Source organism: Narcine bancroftii, chromosome 1, assembly GCF_036971445.1.
Source record: "Narcine bancroftii isolate sNarBan1 chromosome 1, sNarBan1.hap1, whole genome shotgun sequence".
Taxonomy (NCBI): Eukaryota; Metazoa; Chordata; class Chondrichthyes; order Torpediniformes; family Narcinidae; genus Narcine; species Narcine bancroftii.
In genome coordinates, this window is record NC_091469.1 from 446,578,058 (window position 1) to 446,600,788 (window position 22,731).

At 40.8% G+C, this 22,731-nt stretch overlaps 1 protein-coding gene across 13 annotated transcripts in view; it reads right to left on the reverse strand.

The window, feature by feature from the left end:
- jcada (junctional cadherin 5 associated a) overlaps positions 1–22,731 on the reverse strand; it is a 206,910-nt gene that overhangs the window by 84,561 nt on the left and 99,618 nt on the right. For 11 of the 13 annotated variants that reach the window (XM_069914492.1, XM_069914491.1, XM_069914486.1 and 8 more), the window contains one exon: positions 4,651–4,766. The gene's annotated coding sequence lies outside the window, so the exon portion shown is untranslated. Of the gene's footprint in view, positions 1–4,650; positions 4,767–22,245; positions 22,431–22,731 lie in introns of all 13 variants that reach the window. The other 2 variants (XM_069914489.1, XM_069914487.1) reach the window with 1 other exon arrangement.

The following is a 22,731-nucleotide window of genomic DNA, read 5'->3' on the forward strand; positions in this document are numbered from 1 at the left end:
TTAGTTTTGGAGAATGCAAAGAGCTCCCAGTAATGAGGCCAACGAGTACACCCTAACTGAATTCCTCTCCAAATCTACCCATAAAGGACATTCATATACATCTGAATAATAAATCTTAACGGTAATATGCTGGATATTAATAGCCCAATAATAAAATCTAAAATTAGGGAGAGCCATTCTCTGTCTTTAGTAAGAGGGAATTTTGTAATAATATATTTTTCTCTCTCCTTTTTCTTTTGGTTTTCCAAGAGGAGAAGAAATTTATAGCTAACATATAATTTGTTAAATAAAATATTCTTTTTCTTATAGTAAATAGATGAATGTAATGTCACTCCCCCCTTGCATATATATTTGATATAACTCAATAAACAGATTGAAAAAGAAGAAAGAACCTTCAAGTTCCTGATTACAGAAGACCTCTCATGGAGGTAACGCATCAAGGCAGCAATGAAGAAAGTCACACCAACGTCTCTACTTTCTAGAGAGTCCGAGGAGATTTGGCTTTGCATCAAATATTCAATCTAACTTTCTCATGTGCACTCTGGAAAATATATGGACTGGTTGCATCACAGGCCAGCTTGGGAAATTGAATGCCCAGGAACTGAGAAGGCTCCAGAAGATAAAAATAATCAGTTCCTTTATTTGAGAAGGCTCCAGAAGGTAAAAATAATCAGTTCCATTAAAGGTTCCCACCTCTCAGCCACTGAATGCATCTATGTGATGGACGGCCTCAAGAAGGCAGCCAACATCATAAAGGCACGTCGCCTTGGTCACATGCTCTTCTCACTGCTATCTTTGGGCAGAAGGTACAGACAACTGAAGTCCGGCACCACTTATTTCAAGAACAGTTTTTTTTTCCAATGGCTGTTGGGCTCTTGAACCTCACCTTACTACATTAATCATAAATGACTCTGACAATGAGTTCCTTGTACTAGTTGTGAATATTTCTTTTTCTATCTATCTTGTACATGAATAATCTCTTTCTGTACTAGGTTAATTTAATGTGTACTATTGGAGATTTCTTTTCAACAGAAGTTCCTGTTAGGATGTAGCAAGTAACAATATCATACATTTGTGTCTAACAATAAATTCATTATCGCTATCAAAAGAGATCACTCAGAAAACCAATGGGTCAATGTCAATTGACTTTTTTTTGTCTTCTGGAATAGTACAATGTGGCCAAAATTCTTACTTGCTGCAGTCAAACAGGTATGTAAGATACACCAACTGCAAGAGTAGGGTGGTGAGGCTGTTAGCGCAACACCTTTACAGCACCAACGACTAGGACTGGGGTTTGAATCCCGCGCTGTTTGTAAGGAGTTTGAACATTCTCCACATGTTTGCGTGAGATTTCCCCGGGTGCTCCGATTTCCTCCCACGTTCAAAACATCCTGGGGAGATAGGTTATTTTGGTATAATTGGGTGACATGGACTCGTGGGCCAAAGTGGTCTGTACTGTGCTGTACGTCTAAAAAAATTTTTAATATGCCAACACAACGAAAAGCACAATATGCCAAGGCAGAAAAAAAACATAATAAATATCAAAAGTTAGATAAATAAATATTCACAGTTGCTGTTTTCGCAAGAAAAAAATGCTGGTGCTTCAGTAGTGTAAACAGATTATTTGGAGGACCTGGAGGTAGTTTATGATTGAGGTTAAGGTTGTATGGGGAGGTTCAAGAGCCGGAGAGCTGTTGGATGCATCCATCCTTGAACTTGGAGGTGCTTAAGGTTACAGTGAGAAGAGATTGTGATTAGAGTGGTGGGGATCCTTTATGATGTTGTCTGCCCACTTGAGTCAGCGCCTCAATGGATGGGAGATCAGTGCCTATGATGGACATGGCTAGGTCTCTGCAGTTCCTGCCACACCCAGCCATGAACTCAGATGGACAATAAACATTTCACCAGAAGACAAAATGCAAAGAATGTCTCTATGCCTGACAATGTTGCAGCACAGCACAAGCGCCAGGCTATATCTGAAGCATTTGCGACACTGCTCAGGCAGATGTGTCGTGAGGATTATTCTCTCAGCATCCTCCTGAGATCCCCCCAATCAGATTTGAGCTGATGCAATTCAATTCATGTGACAATACAAAGGGGTAGACACACTGTTTACAGCAAAAGCATGGACAAGTTGAGCCAAAGGGCATGTTCTGTGCTGTATGACTCGGTGACTCCCTTTGATTGGAACAGAAGAGACAAATCCTGGTTGATTTATGTAATAGAACTAGCTGTCCTCAAATTGCAAAACTAGCATCTACCCAAAATTGTGAAAATTTAACCAGTTATGTGCAGAAAAGCAGAAACCTAATTCAAAAATTAATGTCCAATCAGTCCTGTCTTAATGGCAAAGGGATGGAAGGTGACATTGACAGCTTTCACTATTTACTAACTCATCATTTCTTGGGCCATTCAGCTTTAGATCAGCGTTGGCCCAAATATGAATTCTAGCGCTGTGGCGGGAATGTTTTGATATTAATATAGCATCTGTGCCAATCTAGCATCAAGGAGTTATTCTAAAGATAGTCACCAGGCACTCAGGGCTAAACATTCCAATGAGTGATTAGATATCTGTGAACATTGGTGCACTATAGAGATCAATGATAAAGTGAAGCATGGGGGGACCTGGTTGAACTATTTAAACTACTTAGATGCAGTAGATATTAGGAAACATTACCCCATAATAGAATTTCCTATAAATAGAAGGTATAGGTTTAAGATGGTATTAGGGCAAGAGATTTATTAGTGACCTCAGAGGGTGGTTAGAATCTGGACCATAGAGACTTTAGACACATTTGGAAAACATCTGCACTAACACTTGAATCACCAAGGCACAGAAGGCTAGAGGCCAAGTGGTGGAAAATGGAATTAATATAGATGGATATTAATGGATGGCATGGACAAGGTAGATCAAAGGACCTGCTTCTGTTCTGTATGATTCAATAACCCATACCACATGATGCAGGGTTCCCCACACATTCTTCAACCCCCCCACCATTCTCACTCCTCCCAATACCACCTTTAATATTGGAAGTTACACCAAATTTTCAACTATTAATATCATGGGATGATTTATTATCCACCACGCTTTAGTCTGAAGTGGATGATGTCCTTCAGGTTAGTTGACAAATTTGAGCCAAGATGAGACAAGTTACTCCTGATACTTGCTTCAAGTGGCCTTGCAACTTATGTAATTCTGGTGCCTTGTGACGTTAGTGGTCACTGTATTGGACCTATCAGTGTGTCCCCACTGGACCTATTCATTTCATTCAATGTCACAAAACACCATTGCATACCACATTTTTAACCAAAACCCTCTAAAATAATTTCTTCCATGATATCGAGACAATTCTTCACTGCAGTGAGGAGGAAACAGCCTGGAGATTGGTGTCAAAGATCATTAAGGGTAACAAAAGGCTTATGTAACATGTTCCAAATATGCAGATCAGTGGAACGCATGATAATTAAGCAACATAAAAATCCTCTTTGAGGTTTGAATTGCTCCCCCATCAAGCTAATAAATGAATGACACTTCATCATGATTGCATTGCAACCCATATTCCAAGGTATGGGAAGTATGTAAGAACTGATAGAGTAGAGCATGAGGGGACCTGCATGGGAGGCAGCAGGGATTTTTCCATGTGGCAGTGTATTGCTTTATGCTCCATGATTTTTAACACCAGGTCTAAATGATTCATTTAAACTACAAGTAAAATAGAAGACCATATCATTTCGCATAAAAATGGAGTATCTCTTCCATCTGTGCCACTGACAGTCTGCTGTTCAAGCATAATATTAGCATATCCCTGGGCATGCCTCAATGGCAGCACTCCATGGAGGTAGCAGAACATTTACTTGCACTGTGTTGTTAGAACAATTTAAATAAAGTCTCTTTCACAATCTAATTATAGGGATGATTTCATGCCAAGAATAAAGCGTGTTTGACCATGTTAGCAGTCTGAGAGTCTGGCCCTGCCAAATTTCTTGTGGTCAATTAATTTAAATCATTTTATTTTCCAAGATTGGTCTCAACATCTACCTTGTCAAAGCATCACCATCCCCAACCTACCACACCTCAACACACACACACACACAAAATATTTATAAAATTTAAAAATTTTATGTTTTATTAAAATTTAGAGATACAGCAAAGTAACAGGCCTTGCCACTGCTTAACACCACTTATGGGCTAACCACATTCTTTTTTTATATGTTAAATGTCTGTTCTGTTCTCCAGCATTTAATGTGCAAACAGTTATACCTGAATCTAAATTAAAAGACCAGTTTGAAAGCAGATGGAGATACTCTTGGTGACTTGATACATAACTTTATGCCCTGAAGGGAACAGAGATGAAGGGTATGACAATCTTCAGGCCACATTCTGCCTATTGTGAAAGGTCTGGTAGTGGCATGTTGGTTTCCATTTGTAATGCAAAGAGCAAATAATCATTTTGTATCTCCAGGCCTTTTAGTGTTCATTTAGTTTTTGGGTGGTAATTAGCTCAGTTCCCTTGGAGCTGGTAGAGTAGGTGCAATGAGGCCATTGCTCTGCCATGAAATCTGCCATTTATCCCAGTTATCTGCAAAACCCTTCCCCACCCACTGCCACCCCACTTCCAGTGTAGCAGTGTTTGCATTGTCGTGGTTTACCTGACTGGAAGATTAGTTGCATAATCCACGGAGTACAATCAGGTAGAATTTCAAAGTTGTACAAAAGTTCAACTTCTCCCTTCAACATTCTTAAGTTGTATCACTTTCAACAAAATCTGTAAAACAAAAAAAAAAATGCTGTAATTACTTGTCCAGCTGAGAGAGAAAAATGCAGGTTAATAAAATTCAAGAATCAAGGATCTATGAGTAACGTGAATAACCACGGATTCTTCACACATTGACAAATAGTAAAAAATCATGAATCTATTGCAATACAAGATGTTTTGAATAGCAAATGAAGAGGGTAGTGTGAAGTTGTGCTAGGTTAACGAGCATGCAATATTTTTAGAAATTTTCCACTCTTCTTATCACAGATATTTCAATGTCATTCTTGTCCGCACTGCTACTGATACCTTAGGCATGTGAGGATCAAAGGGAAAAGCTTCACTGGCTATCCTTATATCTATCTCAAACCAAAACAGTCTTGAAAGTTGGAGGCCAAGCATAACAGACCCAATACATCCTTGAGAAGTCCCTTTTGTTTAAATTTTGCTGAGGGTCATCTGTAAAACTAATTACACATTGGGTTCTCTGGTTAGACCACACTTGGAATAGAGCTACTGCAAGGAAAGGGGCCCTTCATTCCATCATGTCTCTGCTAGCCTCTTTGCCCATCTGCACTGTTATGAGTCAGGATAATGTGAACTATTTTGTAACTGTGTAAGAATACATCCTTCTCACTTTAATAACTGTTGCGTACCACTGTGTGGCGTATTTATGAGAGTGTGTGAACAGGTTTTCCTTAGATGGTGGAAAGCATGAGTAAGTAAAGTCTTTTCTGTTAATGAAATCTCACATCTCGAAGTTATATAAGAAGCCTTCCAAGGAACACAAAAGACATAACATACACTGATCCCATTTACCTCCATTTGGACCACATCCTTCAAAGCCTGATCACCACATGAGAGGAAGTTTGTGGGTGCGTTGAAGTGAAGAGGACGTTACTTGGATTGGAGGACTTTATTTATGGGGAGAGATTCAATAGGTTGGGCTTGCTTTCCCTGGATGTAGAGTGGTGACCTGGTCAGTATATAAAATTATCAGGCATAGACAGGGTAGATAGAATCTTTTTCCATGGTAGGAGTACCAACAACAAAAGGCAGAGTTTTAAGGTGAGATGAAGGATATCTGGAACTCGCTGCTAGTGGAGTTGCTGGATTCAGATCCAATCACCATATTTAAGAGTCAAAGGAAAAGCATAGAAAGATCTGAATCTCATGTGGGAAAATGAGACTAGTGCAGAGGGGCTAAAAGTCTGATAAAGACATAGTGAGCAGAATGCTTTATGCTGTACAACTCCATAAGTGTAGACAATGGAACACCACAGCACTACAGAAACAGGCCCTTTGATCCATCTTGTCTGTGCCAAAGTATGACATTGCGATCTGCAATAGAATCATGAAGTAAGTACCATGGCATTTCTTGAGAAACACGTTTGATTTTATTTTTTGTTTGTTGCCTCCACAATTTATTCTGTTTTGTTTTTGAGATGTTATATCGCAAGATCTTCCTTTATCCTGATCTAAAAAAAATCACCAAGTATTTTCGGGATAGAGAATGGAACACTGCAAAAGCCTGCTTGTACCTTGCAGCATGAGTGAGCCCTGTTTAAAGTTTCTGCCTGTAACGTGATTGATAGAACTCGGAGACAAACACGCTTTTATTAGCTTACATTTAACGGCCGATATCTACAATCGTCTTCAGGTAAATTTGAGGTAAGGTGGGAAAACAGAGTTTATAGATGACCAATGAGGGCCAAGAGGAGGGGCCGGTCATCTAATCTACCAAAAGACAGTGAATTCCAGTTCACTGCATTCAGCCCTTCCTTCAGAAGAGAACTTGCGGGTGAAAACAGAGACCACATTCAGCAACACGAGCTTTTTACAATTATTTACAAGTTGAGTCTGCCTGAGGGCCTGGTTATTCTGGTCAAGTACCTTAGAATTGGTGGACTTTGCTCTTCCATAACTTCCTGTGCCTCCTGTGGGTCTTGGATACTGGGACTCAAAGGGGGACTCAGGGGTTCAGGATCTGATGGTTGCGTGGTTGGAACCATGTCATCTGGAATCCTGTGCACGGTATTTGCAGGTTCCAGCCCTATTGTGGGCATTGGGACCTCAGTTCCTGAAGGTGCCAGGTCTCTGATCGAGACGGTGACCTCTCTGCCATCCGGGTACGCCACATAGGTTTGTGTGCAGTAGCTGCGTTCTGTCGACCAGAGGGTCTGTTTTGCTTCTTTTCACATGCTTTTTCAGCAAGACTGGTCCTGGTGTCATTAGCCATGCTGGAAGAATGATCCCCGATGTAGATTTCCTTGGGAATGTAAACATTAGTTCATGAGGACTTTCATTGGTTCCAGTGCAGAGAAGCGATCTTATGGAGTGGAGCATGGGGGGCAGAACCTCTTGCCAGCGTGAATCTGGAAGGCCTTTAGATTGGAGAGCTAATTTCATGCTTTCCAAACTGTTGCATTCTCTTTTTCATCTTGTCCGTTCCCCTGGGAGTTGTAGCTGGTCGTCCTGCTTGACGTAATGCCTCTTACAAGCAGGTATCTGTGTAGTTCTTTGCTCATAAATGATGAGCCCTGGTCACTATGAATATAGTTGGGATAGCTGAACATGGTGACAACGGAGTGCAGAGCTTTGATGACTGTGGCAGTGATGGTGTCTGGGCAGGGGATGGCAAACAGAAAATGCGAGTACTCATCAATAACATTAAAAAAGCACACATTTCTGTTGGTGGAAGGAAGGGGTCTTTTGAAATTGATGCTGAGTCGATCAAAGGGGCAGGAAGCTTTTATCAGGTGCGCTTTGAAAGGGGGGTAGAAGTGTAATTTGCACTCAGCGCAGACCTGGCATGACCTGGTCATCTTCCTGATGTCTTCAATAGGAAGGGCAGGTTGCGTGCCTTGACGAAGAGGGCCATGCAGGTGATGCCTGGGTGGCAGACCTCGTCGTGAATTGACCACAATGGGCTGGTGTGCGCAGCAGTACAGCTTCCTCGGGATAGGGCATCTGGAAGTACATTGAGTGTACGTGGCCTATACACTATCTCATAGTTATAGGTGGAGACTTCGATCCTCCACCTCGCAATCTTGTCATTCTTTATTTTACCCCTTTTTGTGTTATTGAACATGACTGCTACAGATCACTGATTAGTGAGCAGTTTAAATTTTCTGCCAGCCAGGAATGCCCTCCAGTCCCTGATGGCCTCCACAATGACTTGAGCCTCTTTCTTTATTGAAGGGATTTGGAGCTTGTGGCCTTGTAGAATGCAGGAAAAGAAAGCTACCAGCTGACCCATCTGGTTAAGGGCTGTGGCCAGAGAGCTATGTCAGAAGCATCACTCTGTACCTGGAATGGAGCGTTTTTGTCCACCACATGCATTGTTGGCCTTAGCAATATAGCTCCTGACATAGTTAAAAGCCGCCTGGGCTTTGACCGATAATGGAAATGAGGTCGATTTTAACAGAGGGCGGACCTTGTCAGTGTAATGAGGTACCCACTGGGCATAGTACGAGAAGAAGCCCAGGCACCTCCTTGAAGCTTTCTTGATCCTTAGGATTGGGAAGTCTAAGAAGAGTGCATACGCTTGGGGTCTGGGCCACTGATGCCATTCTCCACCACATAACTCAGGATAGCTAGACGTTTAGTCTGGAACCCACACTTACTGACATTGTACGTGAGGTTCAGGGATTTGGCTGTGTGGAGAAACTTCTGAAAATTGGTGTCATGGTTTCCAGATTGTGTCTGCAAATGATGACGTTGTCGAGATAGGGGAAGGCAGCCCTTAACTTGTGCTTTTCTACCATTTCGTCCATCTGCCCCTTGAAAACTGAGACCCTCAGGAACTGATAAAGCCGTCCTTCTGCCTCAAATGCTGTGTAGGGATGGTCCTCGGAACAGATTGGAGGCTGATGATATGCAGCTTTCAGGTCAATGGTCGAATAGACCCGTACTGCGTAATTTCACCATGTCCGAGATTCATGGGAGTGGTTACGCATCCAAGAGTGTGAAGTGATTAATAGTTTAGCTTCAGTCAATCACTAGCCTGGGCTTTTCTCCCCCTATTGTGACTACCACCTGGACTGTCCATGGACTGTTGCTGGGTTCAATTATTTTTTTCTTTAAGCAGCCACTGTGTTTCAGCTTTAATAAATTCTCAGTCCCCTACACTGTATTGCCTACTCTTTATGGTTATAGGCTTACAGTCGGGGGTTAGGTTCTGAATCAAGGGTGGGGGGGGGGTTCAATCTTCAGTGTGGAGAGATCACATGTAGTGCCTGGCTTTTGGGACCTTCCATTCTGCACCGTGATTGGGGGAAGTAGGCCTGAGTAATCCATGGTCATGCTTGTAAGGTCACACAGGAAGTCTAGGCCCAGCAACACAGAAGCACACAAATTCTCCAATACATACAATCAGAACTTACAAGATTCCCCTCCTTTTACAGTTAAATGTACTGTACAATACCCCTGAATAGTCGCCGAATACGATTGTGATGCTAGATAAATATGGTAGTCCTTTGGGTAAACCTTTAAGTTGTATGGCAGAGCAGTCACAGAGTTTATAAAGCTCTCAGTTGATTCAGTGTCCATTAAGTAATCCATCAGATGACCTCACCTTCATCATCGAGTTGTTCAGATGGTAGGGTTTTGCTTGGTCGAGGATGATTGATGCCAATGCTCTGGAGGCTGCATTGTTCTCACTGTCCACTTTGAGGGCCTGGAAGATGGTGTCGACCACCAGGGAGCAGCAAGAAGGCTGCTGTTTCCACCGTTGCTTCACTTCTGGATTTCCTCGATGCTTCACTTCCAGTAGCAGTTCCCGTCACGAGGTGCAGCAAGACGGCAGCTGTAAGCAGCATGGAGAGGCAGGGATTCGCACTTCTAGGCTTGAGCACAAGATCCACGATGGTTGGGGTGGTTGCACATGTGGTCATCTTCCTGGAGTTCCCCTTGACCCAACAGACTTTCACCCAGTGTCCCTTCTTACTGCATCCTGAACACATGGAATCCTTCGTGGGGCATCTGGCATGGGGATGTTTGGCCTCTCCACAGAAGTAGCATCCCTGGTTGCATGTGGCCGCGGTACTCAGTTCTGGAAATGGCTGCGCTCTGCAGGCCTGGTCTTCTGAGAAGGCGCCACTTTCATTAGAGAGGTCGTCCACTCCCAGTTGGGCCTGTCCAAGAGATTTCGCCAGATCGTGGTTACTGGAAAGGTCCTTCTTCCCCAACACTAGCATTCACTGCCTCATGTACCTCGATCTCATTCCTGCCATGGGTGTATCGCGGACTTACTCTTCTTCTCTCACCTGGGCTGAGACTGTTTCGTAGTGACACTTTCTCGTCAGTGTCCACAGTTCCAGAACATATTCGTTCAGTGATTCACCTGGTCATTGCTGACTTTGAGAGAGTCCGTGTCTCGCAAACATGTTGTTCTGAGGCTTCATGTGATTGCTGTCTCCTGCATCGTGCAGTCCCTAATGACTGCGTATCCCTTGGGACCGACTTGGGAGAGGAGGGTCGATCTCTGGAGGCTGCCAGAGTGGAAGACTTCTTGAGTGGCCATTAGGTAAGACTGGAAGTACTCCAACCAGTGCCTCTGGGGACAGAGGGTCGGCCTGGAGTACGCCGGGCTTCAATAGGGATTCCATCACATTTCCAAAAGTAAGCTAATAAAATTGTAACATGATTGATAGAAACTCTGAGACTTGTACAGAGTACAAACACACTTTTATTAGCTTACAATTAACAGCCAGTATCTACAATGATCTTCTGGTAAATTGGAGGTAAGGTAGGAAAACAGGGTTTAGATCAGGACTGATGGGGGCGGAGCCAAGAGGAGGAGCCAGTCGTCTAAGCTATACATAGACAGAGAATTCCAGTTCACTGTACTGCCTCCAGAGTTTTATTGAAGCACCAGGTAAAGAATTAAAGTCACGGTGACCGGGATGATGGGGATCCTTTATGATGCTGTCTGCCTCAAGTTTCTGGGAACCCATAATTTCCGAACATCTCTCCTGGAGCCAACACATCGAGGCAACCATGAAAAAGGCACCCCAGCACCTCTACTTTCTAAGAAGTCTGCAGAGATTTGGCATGTCATTGGATACTCTATCAAACTTCTACAGGAGCACTGTGGAAATACAGTGGCTGGATGCATCACAACCTGGTTTGGGAATTTGACTGCCCAGGAGCAAAGAAAGCTCCAGAAGGTAACAAATATAGCCAGATCCATCGCAGACTCCGATCTCTTCGCCAATGAATACATCTATGTGAGGCACTGCCTCAAGAAGGCTGCTAACATCATAAAGGACCCCATCACCCTGGTCACCACTTCTTCACAATCAGGCAGAAGGTACAGAATCCTGAGGACCAGCACCTCTAATTTAAAGAACAGTTTATTTCCAACGGCTTGCAGGCTCTTGAACGTCCTCTTTTTACATGAAGTAGGGTCAGCTCCAACAGCACGAAAGGACCGTCTATGTTGTGGCCAAGCCACTTTTTTCCACTAGAATAACGGATTATTTTCTGTCTATATTTTTGTGTTTGTTGTCTCTTTTTAATTCATTTAACGACACTATTTTAGATGATTTTGCAGCAAGTAAGAATTTTGGTGCAATGTCTGATGATGATAGTGAGTTAATTGGTCATAAAACACTGAATAAGGTACAGCAAAATTCTTTCTTGCTGCCACTGAAAAGATAAGATAACCTGTAAGAGTAAATTAATTGATTTAAATATACCATACATAAGAGATAATAAATATTTACGGTAATCCTAGTGCAATAAATGACTTGCAATAGAGCAGACAGTCCTTTTGTGGTGTTTGATTAGCGTGAGACAAGGGGAGGCTCAAAAGTCTGATAGCTGTCAGAAAGAATGAGGATCTGGCCTTCAGGTCCCTGTACACGAAGGTAGCAGGGAGAAGAAGTTGTGACCAGGGTGGTGGGAGCCTTTTATGATGTTGGCTGCCTTCTTGAGATGAATTCAATGGCTAGAAGGTCAGAGCCTGTGATGGACCTGGCTGTGTTTTCTACTTTCTGGAGCCTTTGCATTCCTGGGCACTTGAATTACCAAATCAAACTGGGACACAACTTGTCAGTACACTTTCTGCATGCACCTGTGGACGTTTACTCTATCAAACATGCTAAATCTCCTCTCAGAAAGTTGAGGCATTTGTGTGCCTTGTTCAAGGTCGCCTCGATGTGCTGGCTTACATATATGACAATAAACTCATTATTCTCATTATCATTAAGAGTAGAAAGTATTTGTCCATCCAATAGTAGAGACATCAGTTCTTAACCCAGCATTGCTTGATGTGTGATTCTAAGCCCGAGTTCCAACACTCGTCTCAGCATACCTGAGGAAATGTTTATACAGCTCAGCAGCATTCTCTCAGCTGTGTTTTAGCTCTCCCTGGCTGCACTGACTGAGCTAATCTGGTGTGTAGGGAATGCAGAGCACTTCAACTTGCACGTCAATTTAAATTGAACAGCTCAATGATCCTACTCTTTCAAATGTCACTTTGTCGACTGTGTCCCTCCCCCCATGGCTGATGATACAGATGATTTGAGCACCATCTAACCCTCAGCGTAAAGTAGGGAACATGAAGCAGCAAACAACTGAGGCCTGAAGCTGTGTTATTGTTTAACACATTCAAATTCCAGTCAAGTCGCAGTTGCTGCAAAGGGACCAATACACAGACTGTTATTTGAGTCATCCCCTTTATAAAGGAAACTTGTGACTGACATTTAGACAGAAACAATAAAAAGGAATTAGGAGTAAAAGAAAACATCATAAAAGAATCCACTCAACTAGCTCTTGGAGGTGAGGTCAGCAGCTCTCGATGGGGGAACTGGGTGAAATGACTCACAACGTGGAAGAATTCGTACAATCGCGAAGAGTGTTTTCCGTGTTTACAAAACACAGTCAATAAGGGAAGAATGAAATAAAGTGTTTGATGGATTTTGATTTCAAATACAATAAATAAATAATCAAGCGATCAGCTATGCATTAAAGAATAATCAATGTAAGAAAGTCAGGGAAGGATTCATGCTCTGCCATTCCATGACATGATGGCTGATCTAATCTTGGCCTCCAATCCACTCTCCTGCCAGACAGATTTATAGTCCAACAACCCACATCCCTTGATGGGTTGTTGGACTACAAATCTATCTCAAACTCCACAATTCTCTGGGAGAGTTCCAAAGGTTGATGAATACATGGAGAAGAAACCTCTTATCTCTGTATTAATTGTGGAAATCATTGTCTGAAACTATGCTCCATGATTCTAGACTCCCTCACAGGTGCAAGCATTTTCTCAATACCTCCCTTCAAAAATCTTTTGAATTGTAAATATTTCCTTAAATGATCTCTGATTATTTTGTTTTAGTTCTGAAGACTATCAGATCAACCTGCTCAGATATTTCTCCTAAATCAATCTCTTTATCCCAGAAATCACCGTAAACCTTCTCTGAACTGCCTCCAGTGAAAATACACTGTCCTCCATAATGTTTGGGACAAAGATACTTTTTCTCCTTTATTTGCCCCTGTGCTCCACAGTTTTAAATTTGTAATCTAACAATTCACATGTGATTGAAGTGCACATTCCAGATTTTATTTAAGGTTATTTGGATCCATTTTGGTTTAACCATGTAGAAATTACAGCACCTTTTATACATAGTCCCCTTATTTCAGGGCACCATAATATTTGGAACATAGCAATGGTATGTATATTAAATAGTCATGTTTAATAATTTATTGCATGCAATGAATGCTTGAAGTCTGTGATTCATAGACATCATCAGCTGCTGAGTATCATTGGTGATGTTCTGCCAGACCTCTACTGCAGCCATCTTCAGCTCTTGCTTTTCTCGAGGCTTGTCTCTTCAGCATATGGAAGGCATGCTCAATTGGATTAAGATCAGGTGACTGATTTAGCCATTCATGAATTTTCCAGTTTAAATTTTTAAAATTGATATTTAAAGTATAAGAAATTGAACGGTACAATTATACAATGTGCAACTGTAATGGATCTGTGTTCATAGTAATATTTAGATTAATGTTAAATTATATTTCTTATAAATATGTCTTAGATAATGTTACACACACACATCCATACAATACATTTAGATGTGAGGTCATCTTTCAGAATCATGATGTCTGCAAGCCAGAGTTATGCAGGACAGATGGTTTCCAAGAAACTGGAGCTGACAACTGTTAAAGATTTCAGTAAATGGTCACATAGTTTCCAGGAATTTAGACTGATCTCATTGCTGATGTAACGTCATACAATGACAGAGAACTATATACTGAAGAGACATTTTCATCAGAAGAAGAATGAGAAGACAGAATACTGAGAAATACTTGACCTCTTGGAAAGACAGGACTTGTATTATCCTTATTAAGGGAGACGCACAACATAAGTGACTTTTAAATAAGTAAGACCACTTCTGACTGCTCTTTTAAGAAAAGAGAGGCAGCCTCACATGCCCAGAGATAGTCCCTCCTGTTTAAGAAATAACTAATCTTGAAGATCACAGTTCTGCAACCCAAACAAGATAGGGGGCAACTTGTGAAAATACTTGTGAAGAATATTGCTCTGAAAAATAGTTCATCAAAGAGATTTGAAAATATAATGTTTAAAAGACGTTGTAGTTCAAAACATATTTCAAGAATATTCGTCTCAAGGATTACAGGAAAATCTGATATCAACCAAAATGTCTAATTCATTAATATCTTAAAAAGTGGATTTTAGGTGGGTTGAATTTTATCACCAATTGTTCAAAAGATGCAAAATTGCAAAGAAGGTTGAAAAAAGTGATTGGATACAATAGAACTTGCAAAAGAAAAACTCTGAAATCCAAATATTCTTCTAAATTATGCCTATATTCTCAAACTGTGTTTAATTATTGGATTATCAGTTATTTTACATTGAGAAGAGGATAAAGAGGACACGAAAATTGCCAACATGGAAGTATTCTTAGCAAAATTTAGTTCCATTTCTAGCCATGTAGAGCGGTCAACTCAATTATCAATTTATAGCAAAAGATTCAAGTTATGTAAATTGACTACTTACTAATAAAATCTAAAGTTAGGAAACACCAAGCCGACATTCCTTTTGGCTTTCTGAAAGTAAACTTTATTTCAGCAGGTGGCGTTTTCCTTGCCATAATCAAAATATGAGGAATCAAGTGAATTGAAAAAAGATTTAGAAATGAAAATTGGGATAGATTGGAAAAGATACAAAAATTTTAGTAAAATATTTATTTTAATGGAATTAATATGACCCATCACAGAAATAGATAAGGGTGACTCTCTCATTAAATAAAATAGAAAAGTTTTCTTTAAAAATATGTTCCTAACTCCTTGTAATTGTTATACCAAGATAAGTACATTGGTCTTTCATAATCTTAAAAGGAAAATCAGAATACCTTGCTATGGGACTATTTAAAGATAAAAGTTTACTATCACCTGAATTGTGATAATAAAGACAGAATGCTTGGGGGAGAAGCACCTGGAGTAGATACAAAGTGAAAAAGATCATCTGCATGTATGGAAACTTTATGTTCAATGCCCTTCCTATTGATGCCTGAAAAATATCTACACTCACGAAAGGAAATTGCTAGTGGTTCCAAAACCAAATCAAAAAGCAGTGACTTAACAGGAAAACTTGATGAGTATCACGTTGAAGATTGAAAGATTTTGATTGTTAAGGATTAGTAAGAACTGAAGAGTAGGGCATAAATATATTAATTTAATCCATTCAATAAAACTTGGTCCAGCCCATATTTACAATTGAATGTGACGTAATTATATTGTGGTTAAATATTTATGTATTAAAAATTTTCCATTAAAATTTCAATAAATGGTGTATATTAAAATATGATTGTTATTTTTAATAAAGCCAGTTTGATGTTCAAAAGTGATTAATGGTAAAATATTCTCCTGTCTGTGGGCCAGCACTTTAGCTAAAATCTTCATGTCAACATTTAGTAAAGAAATAGGCCTATAAGAAGTACATTCAAGTAGATCTTTCTCCATTTTCACAATGAGAGAAATGCAAGCTTCATTAAAAGATGATGGAAGATTGCCTTGTTTAAATGAATCAAGGGCAGAACTTAATTGAGGTACAAGAAATTTAGAAAAGGATTTATAAAATTCCATGAGGTATGTTTCAGGTCCTGTGAGTTCATCTGATTGTAGCAAAGAAATTGGAAAAAAAATTTCGTTTTGGGAAATAGATGCCAAAACATATGACATAAAGTACCTCCTGAAGTTGTACATTTATCACATTTAGAGGATATGTTAGGGTAAAATTATCTAATTGAACTTTGGAATAGTGGGCTCTATGGACTATTTTAAATTGTAATAAGGAATGTCTAGCATAGAGGGAAGATGAATGTACATGTTTCAACATGGAATCCCATGAATCTTCAACAAACAGTTGTTGAAAGTCATCTTCGCTCTTTTTTCTTAATGATGTTCCGAAGAGTTAATTTGGCAATCCTAAAATTTGGGCAATTTCTCTTACTAAATTATTCTTGTTTTTCTTTGACTTTCGTTGGCATTACTCTGGTCCTCATGTTGAGAAATGGGAACTACAGATTCTAAAGGTGATGAAAAAGCTTAGAAGCAAGCTAGCCTTCTTCTACCTGAACCGATTAAGCAATTAAACATACTCAAGTTCTCACAAACACCTGGGAAGCCAAATGTCCCAAACATTATGCTGCCATGAAATAGGGGAACTATCCTGCTTTTCATAGTGTTATTTGCCCTGTGCTCCACAGTTTTGAATTTGTAATTAAACAATTCACATGTACCGAGAATAAAGGGCACATTCTAAATTTTATTCAAGGTTATTTGGAGACATTTTGTCTTGACCATGTAGAAATTACAATACTTTTCATACAAAGGTCCCTCATTTCAGGGCACCATAATGCTTGGGACATTTGGCTTCACAGGTGCTTGTGAGTACTTGGGTATGTTGAACTACTTCACTGATGCAGGTATAAGAAAGTTTGGGTTGCTTTGGAGCTTTCGATCACCTTTGGAAGCTGTATTTTCCATTTTTCAACATGAGGACCAGATTTGTGCTATTGAAAGTCAAATAAGCCATTAAGTGGCTGAAAAACAAGAATAAAACAGTAAGCGGTTGTGGTGCGATGTTAGACAGAATCAGACTTTAATCTACAAAGACTTCCACAGAGCCAGGCTGGTTGTAGGTGCAGTAACTCTGAGGCTTATATCCCGGAGGGTGATTGACACCCGACTGTGTGGGGCTTGACCCATTCAGGTTGACTGATTGACAGCCAGCCAGGTGTAGTCCTGTCCCCCTTACACTCCTGCAGGTACAGAGATTTCCCCCTGCAGTAGGCCGGTGATGTGCCACCACAGAGGTATTACCCAAATCTTAGATTTCAAAATCAAGCATTTGGAATATCATCAAGAAGAAAGAGCACACTGATGAGCTCAGTAATAACAAAGGGACTGGTATTCCAAGGAAGTCCTCCACTGCTGATAGAAGAATTCTCATCGTGATGAAGAAAAATCCCCAAATGTATGTCCGACAGAGCAAAAGCACTTTTCAGGAAGCAGATATGGATTCGTCAATGACTAGTGTCTGCAGAAGACTTTATAAACAGAAATACAGAGGCTGCACTGCAAGATGCAAATCTCTAGTTAGCCGCAGAACGGGTGCCCAGATTACATTTTGCCTAGAAGTATTTAAAAGAACCTGCAATATTCTGGAAGAAGGTCTTGTGGTCAGAGGAGACCAAGGTTAACCTGTATCAGAATGATGGCAAGAGCAAAGTATGGAGGCGTAAAGGGACTGCCCAAGATTCAAAATATAAAACGTTTGAAATGGTTTGCAACTTGCAGTGTAGCCTCTGTGTTTCTGTTCAAGACATCTTCTGCAGACAGTAGTCATTGACTTATCCACGCCTGGCCCCTGAAGAGTGTTTCTGATCTATTAGACATACGTTTGAGGATTTTTCTTCATTATGATGCGAATTCTGTCATCAGCAATGGAAGTCTTCCTTGGAATACCACTCCCTTCACGATTACTGAGCTCACCAGTACATTTTTTCTTCTTAATGATGTTCCAAACTGTTAATTTTGGTAATCATAAGATTTTGGTGATGTCTCTTACTTGTTTTATTTTTGTTTTTCAGCCTCATAATGGCTTCTTTGACTTTCATTAGGACAAATATGGTCCTCGTAGTAAAATGGTAACTAGAGACTCCAAAGATGATCAAAATCTTGGAAGCAACTTAGCTCTCTTATACCTGCACCAATGAGGCAATTAAACATACCTGGGTACTCAGAAACACCTATGAAGCCAAATGTCCCAAATATTATGCTGCCCTAAAATGAGGAGACTATAACTAAAACGTGCTGTAATTTCTACATGGTCAAACCAAAATGTGTACAAATAACCTTGCATAAAATCTAGAATGTGCACTTTAATTACATGTGAATTGTTCGATTATATATTTAACACTGTGAAGCACAAGGGCAAATAAAGGGGAAAAAAATGTTTATCCCAAACATTATGGAAGGCACTGTATGTATAAAAAGTGCTGTAATTTCTATATAGTCCAACCAAAATGTATTCAAATAACCATGAATAAAATCTGGAATGTGCACTTTAATTACGTGAATTGTTTGATTACTAATTTAAAACTGTGGAGCACAGGATCAAATAAAGCAAAATATTTCCTTTGTTCCAAATGTAATGGAGTGCACTGCATATCCCTCCTTAAACAAGACCCTTACACAATACGTGAATAAAGTGTCTGCCAAAGTTGGAATTTATTAAGTGGAGGAGAGAGGTGCTGTGATGGGACTTGCAAAAAAATTCAGAATTCAGACTTAAGATTTATCGTCAGACATCACATACCACCCTAAGATTCTTTTTCTGCAGGCCAGGCAGAATTACCACTAATTGGTCATGCAAAAAAAAATGTACAGAGCATATACATGTAAACAGATAAAGAACTGTAAACAGATAATGGATGTAAACAAACTGACTTCAACACAGAGAATTTTTAAAAAATCAGTAAAATGCACAAGTAAAAGTCCTTAAATAAGTCCCTGCTTGTGTTTGTTGTTGATTAGTCTGATGGTGGAGGGGTAGCAGCTGTTCCTGAACCTGGTGGTGTCCTGAACAGAGTGTGGGCTGGGTGGTGTGGATCCTTGATCATTGCTGCTGCTCTCTGACGACAGTGTTCTCTGTAGATGTTCTCGATAGTGGAGAGGGTTTTACTTGAGATGTCCTGAACTGTGTCCACTACCTTTTGAAGGGCTTTACACTCAGGGATATTGGTATCTCCATACCAGACCGTGATGAAGCCGGCCAGCACACTTTCCACCACACGTGTAAACATTTACCAGAGTTTCTTGTGTCATACCAAACATCCACAAACTCAAGAGGAAGTACGGGTGCTGTCATGCTTTCTTCATGATGCCTTTAGTGTGTTCGGTCAAGGAAAGATCCCCTGAGATAGTCACTCATAAGAGCTTACATTTGCTCACCCTCTCCACCTCTGATTACCAAATGATCAATTTTAATTTTAACTATTAATTTAGAGATACAACACAGCAACAGACCCTTGTGCTCATGGTGGCAGATGGAGCCAGGTGGGGGAGGGGTGCTTGGTGATTGGGTGGGGGAAGGGTGATAGAGCTAGGTGAGGGAAGGGAGAGGTGGAACCAGAGTCTGGAAGTGTTAAGTGGAACCATGTCAGGGATGGATAATTGCAGTGGATGTAAATCACAGCTTTCTAACTCTTTGGCCTGAGGTTCAGCACCAATGTGAACAAAATCAGAAATTTGGTGCAGATGATGGAGTGCACAACTTATGAAATGTCACAGGAGACATGTGGTGCACCTTGGAGCTGCGTGTTCTCTTTAACCTCGCATTCCCTGCCCTTTCTCCCAAACTGCTCACTGATTGTTTAAGATGCCTGCAAACATCCAAACTAACTTTGATCACATCTCATATTTTTCCTGCCACTTTGCTCTCACCTATCCCTCTCTTGCACGTGGTTCTTCAGGTTCTTGCTGGCCTCCTGGCCATCCTTCACAATTTCCAGCATTTTTCAATGTTGTGAAGGGACTAATCCTTCCATGACTATCTGATCCACTTCCATCTTCCTTGTCCACTGACTGTATCACAGTACTTTCCCATATAACTGCAGGAGATGCTCACTGTTTTACTTTATCCTTTTTTATCATCCAGGTATCCTGATAGTCCTTCCAAGTGAAATAATGATTCACTTGCACTTGTTCCAATTTAATGAACTATTTTCCGTGTTCTAAAATGTGGTCTCCTCTAAAATTATTATTATTAATTAAAAAAATTTTTTTAGACATACAGCTTGGTAACAAGCTCTTCTGGCCCACAAGCCCAAGCCAACAAAATACCCCAATTACCTACAATGCCCGTACATTTTGAAATGGAGAACCAAATGCAGATTGAGTGATCATTTTGCAGGACACCTACATTGACTCTCCTGGGGTGCCTCAGAGCTCCCTGGTGTTTGCTACTTTAATTCTCCATCCCTCTCACACATGAATCCATCTTCCTGTGGATTCCAACAATGTAATGCACCATTTCATCAGATGCAAGGATCGACAATGAGATAGACAACAGACTCGCCAAGGCAAATAGCGCCTTTGGAAGACTACACAAAAGAGTCTGGAAAAACAACCAACTGAAAAACCTCACAAAGATAAGCGTATACAGAGCCGTTGTCATACCCACACTCCTGTTCGGCTCCGAATCATGGGTCCTCTACCGGCACCACCTACGGCTCCTAGAATGCTTCCACCAGCGTTGTCTCCGCTCCATCCTCAACATCCATTGGAGCGCTTACATCCCTAACGTCGAAGTACTCGAGATGGCAGAGGTCGACAGCATCGAGTCCACGCTGCTGAAGATCCAGCTGCGCTGGATGGGTCACATCTCCAGAATGGAGGACCATCGCCTTCCCAAGATCGTGTTATATGGCGAGCTCTCCACTGGCCACCGTGACAGAGGTGCACCAAAGAAAAGGTACAAGGACTGCCTAAAGAAATCTCTTGGTGCCTGCCACATTGACCACCGCCAGTGGGCTGATATCGCCTCAAACCGTGCATCTTGGCGCCTCACAGTTTGGCGGGCAGCAACCTCCTTTGAAGAAGACCGCAGAGCCTACCTCACTGACAAAAGGCAAAGGAGGAAAAACCCAACACCCATCCCCAACCAACCAATTTTCCCCTGCAACCGCTGCAATCGTGTCTGCCTGTCCCGCATCGGACTTGTCAGCCACAAACGAGCCTGCAGCTGACGTGGACTTTTTACCCCCTCCATAAATCTTCGTCCGCGAAGCCAAGCCAAAGAATAATGAAGCTTTGTATAAGCTTGATGAGGACCTTATCTTCTATCAGGGCAGGTGATAGCCTTTTGGATGACATAAATTTCAATGACTTTTGTTATCTTGCTTCCTCTGTCTGGATCAAAATTGACCATTTCTGCTCTAAAGTAATCCATGTGATATTGGCTCACATGCCTCCTCCTGAATATAGCCTCACCTGTTGGTTATAACTCTCAATAATGCACTTCTCACCTTTTTCAGGTTCCTTCATTTGCATATTTATTAACAAATCCTATCCTTTTCCAGCATTTGTTCAATTTTCTCTCACTTTAAATGTTCCCGTTAACCCATCGATCCAATGACTTCTAGGACTTAACCCCATTGCAACCCTGTCCTTACCTCATTAGAGATATTCCCTTGGACCTATTCATCCCACCTAAACAGTCTGTTTCTCTCATCCCCAGTTCTGATAACAGTCTTTGACCAGAAATATTTTCCACAGATGATAGCTTTACTGAGTATTATTTTTTGTATTTTCTGTCATCCTCCATCATTCTAAAGTTCTCCCATAGAAATGTGGATTTGGCAACCTTTGGCTGACTTCTTAACTTTTCCATTACCACTCGGTTCTTTTCCTTCCACATGAAATGTAGTGGGATGTTTTCTGCATTAAGTTTACAATTTTGCTATGGAGTCATTGAGCAACGTTATAGTCTGCATAACACAAGATCATTTTTCAAGTATTTGCTGTGGGGTTTGTTCTTTCCGTGCCATTGTTGGACCGTAACATGTATTATGTATAATATTACTACCGCTAGCAGTGATTAAACTTGGCATGATCACAGTAAGATCACATTTTCCACTTAGCTCAGTTGCAATACATCAGAACACATTGAGTAAAACACTAATTAGGCCAATTATTTGGAGGCTCACTGGACTGAAAACAGCAGTGCAGTTTTTCAAAGTCTTTTTTTTACATTCAGCTTTTTAGCAGAATTAAGTGAGGCTAACATTTACCGGACTGCTGGGCATACATTTAAAGTTCTTCCAAGTTTACAGCAAAACTCATGACAACATTTGTGTTGAAAGTGTCTGTCAACTATTGTAACATCATTTGAGTTGCTGAAATTGATTAAACATCAGGAAATGTAACACAAATTGAAATTACTCACTAATTGGAAGCATTTAGCAGAAGAACTCCTCTAGGCACTGCCTCTGAGTTTCAAACTTCCCCTGACATGATGCTGATCCCAGCTGTAGACAGCCTTGTGAGATGGTCCCTCCTCTTCACTACTGGTGACAGATTGCCTTCCAGTTATGTAGTTCCCCCTGCTTTCCATCCAAAATGAGAGTGTTCCTGGCCAATGGAATTGAAGTGAGGAATTAAGTAACTCTATGACTGAATATGGCTCTTTAGGATATGGTAAATCCTGTTTTTGTTGCAGTGGGCGAGTTTCTCACTCACGTCACTATTCATATAACCATACTCACTTAAAACTGGGTACCACATTGTGCTGGACTGGTGTCTCCATACATTTCAGTGGAAGTAATTATGTGCAAATCACAGAAAATTTATGATACAGAAGGAGGCTTTTCAGCCCATCATGGAAATGATGGTTGCAAAAGAGCTAATCCCACTATTAGGTCCATAGGTCTGC